The sequence below is a fragment of the Globicephala melas genome, chromosome 12, assembly GCF_963455315.2.
Source record: "Globicephala melas chromosome 12, mGloMel1.2, whole genome shotgun sequence".
Taxonomy (NCBI): Eukaryota; Metazoa; Chordata; class Mammalia; order Artiodactyla; family Delphinidae; genus Globicephala; species Globicephala melas.
Window position 1 is genome coordinate 8,756,491 of NC_083325.1, and position 6,000 is coordinate 8,762,490.

Here is a 6,000-nt window from a genome sequence, read left to right on the forward strand (position 1 = left end):
TAGCCAAAACAAACTTGAAATCCTGATAAAGAAGAACAAAGTTGGAGGACTCACACTTTCTGATTTCAAAACCTATTACAAAGCTACAGTAATCAAGACAGAGTGGTACTGGTGTAAGGATAGATATATAGATCAATGGAATAGAATTGAGAGTACAAAAAATAAACTCATACAACTACGGCCAACTGATTTTCAACAAGGGTGCCAAGATAACTCAATGGGGGAAAGAATAAATAGTCTTTTCAACAAATGTTGCTGGGAAAACTGGATATTCACATGTAAAAGAATATATACCATACATGAAAATTAACTCAAAATAGATCATAGACTTAAATATAAGGGTTAAAACGATAAAATTCCTAGAAGAAAACATAGGAGTAAATCTTCACAACCTTGGATTAAGCAATGGTTTCTTATATATTACACCAAAAGTATAAGTGACTAAAATAAAAATTAGATTGCACTTCATTAAAACACACACACACACAAAAAAACCTTTGTGCTTCAAATGATACCACCAAGAAAGTAAAAAGGCAACCCACAGAATGGAAAAAATATTTTAAAATCATATATTGGTAGGAGACTTGTACCCAGAATATATAAAGAACTACTAAAACTCAATAATAAAAAGACAAATAACCCAATTAAATAATGGGCAAAGGATTTGAACAGACATTTCTCTGAAGGAAATTACAAATGTTCAACAAGCACATGAAGAAATGCTTAACATTTAGTTACGGATAAATGTCAGTCAAAATCATGATGAGATAACCACTCCACACTGCCTACGATGGCTATAATTAAAAAAACAGACAATTACAAGTGTTGGTAAGGATGTGAAGAAGTTGGAATCTTCATACACTGCTCGTGGGAATGTAAATGGTGCAGCCACTTTGGAAAACAACGGCGCAGTTCCTCAAAATGCTAAAAATAGTCACAATGTGACGCAGGAGTTCCACTCACAGGCATATACCTAATGAAAACATGTCCACACAACTTGTATTTCAATGTTCACAGCAGCATCATTCATAATAGCCCCCAAATGGAAACAACCTAAATGTCCATCAGCTGATAACTGGATAAACAAAATGTGGTATATCTATATAATGAAATGCTATTCAGATGGAATTTTATTCGGCAATTAAAAAGGGTAAAATACTGATACCTGCTACAACATGGATGAACCTGGAAAACATTATGCTAAGTAAACAAGCCAGACACAAAAGGCTACACATCGTATAATTCCGTTTATATGAAATGTCCAGAACAGGCAAATCCACAGGGATAGAAAATAGATTAGTGACTGCGAGGGGCAAGGATGGGGAGGGGAGTCAGAAAAGAAAATGTCTGATAATGGGTTCAGGGCTTCTTTTGGGAGTGTTGAAAAGTGTTGGGCTGCACCCCGCAGGCCCACAAGGCCTGCGCTTGCCCAGCTTTAAGACCGAACAAAGAGCCTGGAGTCAGCAACACAGACATCAATGGTTTAATGGATGGGAGGACCTTACACGTCTGAAGCAAGGTCCTGGAGCGACACCCCACTGTGTGTGGCTCAGGGCAGACAGGACCTGGTGGCAGTCTTCGCCCCCAAAAGGAAGGGGGGATTACCATTTATAGGAGAATTGACGGCAGGTGGGCTCATTAGTTACCAGGGAAACCAGCAGAGGGGCACGCCCCTCACCACCCCTTCCATAAGAATAATCACTAGCTGGGGGCTGGGGCAAGTAGTGGGAAGGTCAGTCAGGTGTGTAAGATACAGGTGAAGCAGGCATTTGTTGGGCAGGGGATGAACAGAGGGCAAGAGAACAGCAATCTCGAGTGACCTGGCCCTACAAAAAGTTTAAACATTATATCGAGTTAATGGTCGCACAGCTGTGAATATACTAAAAAATAACTGAAATATATACTTTAGAAGACTTTCATCACATGTGAGTTATACCTAAAAAAGAAGTAGTGTTAAATCTAAAATCAAAACACTTTTCAAATGCAAAACTCACAATGTCTGCTACAAGAAACTCACGAAACATAAATATACTAAAGGGGAGAAATGTCGAAATATCATATTAATAAAAATACTGATAATGATCACATTTTTGAGAGTTTACATGATGCTAGGTACTTCTCCCCATGTAACAACTCATTTAATTTTCACAATAACCCTATGAAGTAAGTACAACTATTATCCCTATTTTATAGATGAGCAAACCAAGGTACACAGTTCACACAGCCAGGACTGTAGCAGGCAATCTAACTGTAAAGCCTGAAAGCTTAATCCACTGCCTCTCAAGAAACGAGGCCAATTTCTGGGACCAGTAAGTATCAACATTTCCTCCATCTGCCCAAGGAATGTCCAAAAGGGTAGCTCAGGTCTTAGACCATGAGGATGTGTCCAGTTGTGCTCAGAGCTGAGCTTCCTGGTTGACAAAGGGAAATGGAAGTCAGAATCTCTGTTCTCCCTTTTCTGCAGAGTAGAGGCTAGGCAAACCCAGGAATGTCACTGCACCAAGATAGGAAGAATGAGTCTGAGTTAGGAGACTTGAATTTTGTTTTTCAAGGAAACCTCTGAATGGCTGGGAGGTGGAATCCTCCCTCTTCTCAACTCTATGCACTTTTATAACACAAGCAAAGGGAAGCCTGCACACACCAGCTGTAGATTTTCAATTCCTGCCTGAGAACAAAAGCTAACCTTGTTCCCCCAGACAGGAAGAGATTCTGGGTAAAAGAGAGCCCACCGAAATTGTAACAAGGTTATCAATTATGTGACTCAACCACCAGACAGAGGCTTGCCTCATGCCTAGAAAGTGTCTTGGTCTTCTGTAGAGATGACTCAGAACTAATGGGACTCTGGTTTCCTGAGCTTTAAGTGCACTCAGTTTCTAAATGACTATTTTGCAATAGGATTCAGCTGCTCAGGTTGAGATTCCAAGAGGATGAAAGTGCTTTCTAGATGTATCTAGGGCCGGAGAACCCGTATCTCTGTAGCCAGCCCTATAGATGCTCTGCCCAGAATTCCATCTTCTCCTTCCACCTCCCAACACACACACACACAGACACAGACACACACACAGACACACACACAGACACAGACACACACACAGACACACACACACACACACACAGACACACACACAGACACACACACACAGACACAGACACACACACAGACACACACAGACACACATACACACATACACACACACACACACAGAGTCATCAAGCCAGGCAAAGGACCTCCCTTCCTTCCCCAAGGACTGTTTCCCCAAGGCTAGCTGCAGACACAGGAGGTAAAGCGTGTTTTTTCCCTTAATTAACTTTTGGGATATGATATAAAAATAATACATTGTCATTACAGGAAATTATAAGATGGTCATATCCAACTTTGAGCACTTGCCATGCCAGGCGCTGTACTAAGAAATTCACACCAATTGCTTCATTTCTTCTCCCAACAACTCAATGAGGCAGATGTTATAACTACTACTACCAACTTATACATGAAGAAACTGAGACTTGGGAATGGTTAACAACTTATTCAAAGTCACCCAGTGGCAGAACTGGGGAACAAAAGCCTGTTTTGTTTTTTAAATCCCTACACTGCATTATTATAGTACAAGACGGAATGTGTGAAGTTCCTCAAAAAGGGGATCAGATGAGGTCCAAGGTGTGGGCCATGTGAGGGAGGATACAGTATATCCAGGAAGTTTTTGTTGGTACAAAACTAAATGTCCTGAATGGCACCGTCCCAACTGCTCCCCCGCCCTTCCTCCCCTGAGTCTTATTCTGGTTAATGCCCCACGAACGACCCGTGGAGCCAACTAATCACCCAGCTAAGCCTCGCATAAGCTTCCACACCTCCCTCTCCCTCACTTCCCCAGATCCACCATCACCAAGTCCTTCAGTTACACCACCAACTGTCTGTCCCCTCTGTTGCCTCCCACTCATCCATTCACTAAGTCAGAAATGCACTGAGCCCTAACCATGTGCCAGGGCTCGAACAAGCCAGAGACAGCTCTTGACCTCCTTGAGTTCTGTTCCCACCTCTGTCCAGGCCCTGTTCCCCCTCCCCAGGATTGCTGAAACAATTCTTTTTGCGCATCTCCCATCTTTAGTTTCACCTCTGCAACTCTTCCAAGGCCTGGCACTCAGGAGGTGCTCAATGAGTGTGGAATGAAAGAATGAATGAATCTTCTACACTAACATCGGGGTCTTTCTACACGATAGTTCTAATCATGTCACTCAGAAACTTTCAGAGGTTGCCTATTTTCTCCAGCATGCAGTCTTAGCCTGACATTCAAGATTTTTTTGTAACCTGGATCACATTAGCCTAAAAGGGATGCTCCATTTAAATGAAATTACTCATTCTTCCCTTAAGAGTGGCATGAATTTTCTCATCCCACCTGGTGGCAGAGACTGCTCACCAAAGACCACCCTAGTACTGGCTGTATTTCTCAGTCCCCCTTCCAGGCCAGCTGAGGGCTGGGTGGCAGGATCTGGCCAGCAGAGTCCCCACCATGATGCAGGGCCCCCCAGTGCCTCAGAACCTCAGACATCGCATAGGCCATGGGCTAAGCCACTGAGACGTTCTGGGTCTGTTATCGAACGCAAGTCCGTGTGCCTGACGCACAGTGAGTCCCAACAATACCAAAATGTCGGAGTTTGCAGCAGAGGAAGGTTTACTGCAGGGCCATGCAAGGAGACGGGTGGCTCATGCCTTAAAAACCCTGAACTCCCTGAAAGTTTTCAGCAAAGCCCTTTTGTAGGAAAGGTGAGGGAGGGGCGTGGTTAGTTGTTGCTAACTTCTTGGTGTCTGATCCTTTGTTCTTGAGGTCGGGTCTCGGTCAGGTCATGATGTTCCCCTAAATCTCCACCAAAACAAATGTCTTTCTCTATTCTGACAAGAAAGGGCAAGGGCCCAAGGCTCAACTTCCGCCCTCCGAGGTCCAGGTCCTGCCTAAGAGGAGCCTGTGCAGGTCGCTTACACTGCCCGGGAGTGTTTATCCAGCGCCCGGTCTGGGTCCTGCGGCCAATGCCCAGGCTCCGCTGAGGAGGCAGATCTCAGCTGGTGGCGCCCTCGGGGCCAGGTCCCCAGACCCCGCCCAGCCGTCATCACTGAGGGAGCCAGGCACGCCGCACCCAGTCGGCCCTCAGCTTTTCATTTAAACTGGAGAGAATCGTTTGCAGAGCGTCAACAGGAGCACGTGGTATAGCAAATGCCAATCAGGCGAATGCCCAGCTCACCACAGCTGCCCTTCTTTGAGAACAGCCCCACGACAGAGGTGGACCTGCAGTCACGACGTGCAATGCTCTTGCAATTTAACCCTGACCTCTGGCCACCTCCTAGGGGTGGACAACTGATCTAAGCTGGACCAAGTTTAGAAACTTGAACGGAACGACTGAAGCTGGATGAAGCTGTTACCTTCATGGCTGTGTCCATATACTCCCGTTGCCGAGGCCTCCAGGGACTGCGACCCAGAGACGGCCGCCGCCATGAAGTCGCGGAGGCGGGGATGGGGGAGGGGTTCGCTGCTGCCTCAAGGCCTGGGCCCGGCCAGTGGGTGGCAGTGAAGAGGACTCTGGAGCTCTGGGGGACACAGCCCTCAGCCTGTCCCCGGCCCCCCGCCCCCGCCCCCAGCTCACCCTCAGGCTCGGAGACCGGAGGGCCTGGAGGGCCCAGGAGAGAAGGCCAAGGTCCGCCTCTCGCCGCACTTTCTGCTACGAGGAACACCACAGCTGTGCTCCTCGGGGCAGCCAGACCTCCAACCACCCGGAGCGCTCCGGCTCTCGTGCACTTAGGGTCTCGCGTGCTCAGGGTCTCGCGATAACTGTCGTGCGCTAAGGGCTGCGCGCGGCTCTGCCCCTATTACGAGTCTATGTGTTTCCACAGCAGGGTCTATCCTCTCCTGAACAAACGCACATCTTGGCTCCTGCTAGTCCCTCTGCCTAGAGAGACGTTTTCCCTCTTGCTCAGCAGTTGAAATTCCTTAGTTTCAACTCCATTATGGCCTC

General features: G+C 46.4%; 1 protein-coding gene across 1 annotated transcript in view; it reads right to left on the reverse strand.

Moving 5' to 3' along the window:
• The window catches only part of CNGA3 (cyclic nucleotide gated channel subunit alpha 3), a 41,407-nt gene extending 35,646 nt beyond the window's left edge, over positions 1-5,761 (reverse strand). Inside the window, exon 1 of the mRNA XM_060309862.1 lies at positions 5,632-5,761. The gene's annotated coding sequence lies outside the window, so the exon portion shown is untranslated. The remainder of the gene's footprint in view (positions 1-5,631) is intronic.
• Between the last annotated feature and the right edge of the window lie 239 nt (positions 5,762-6,000).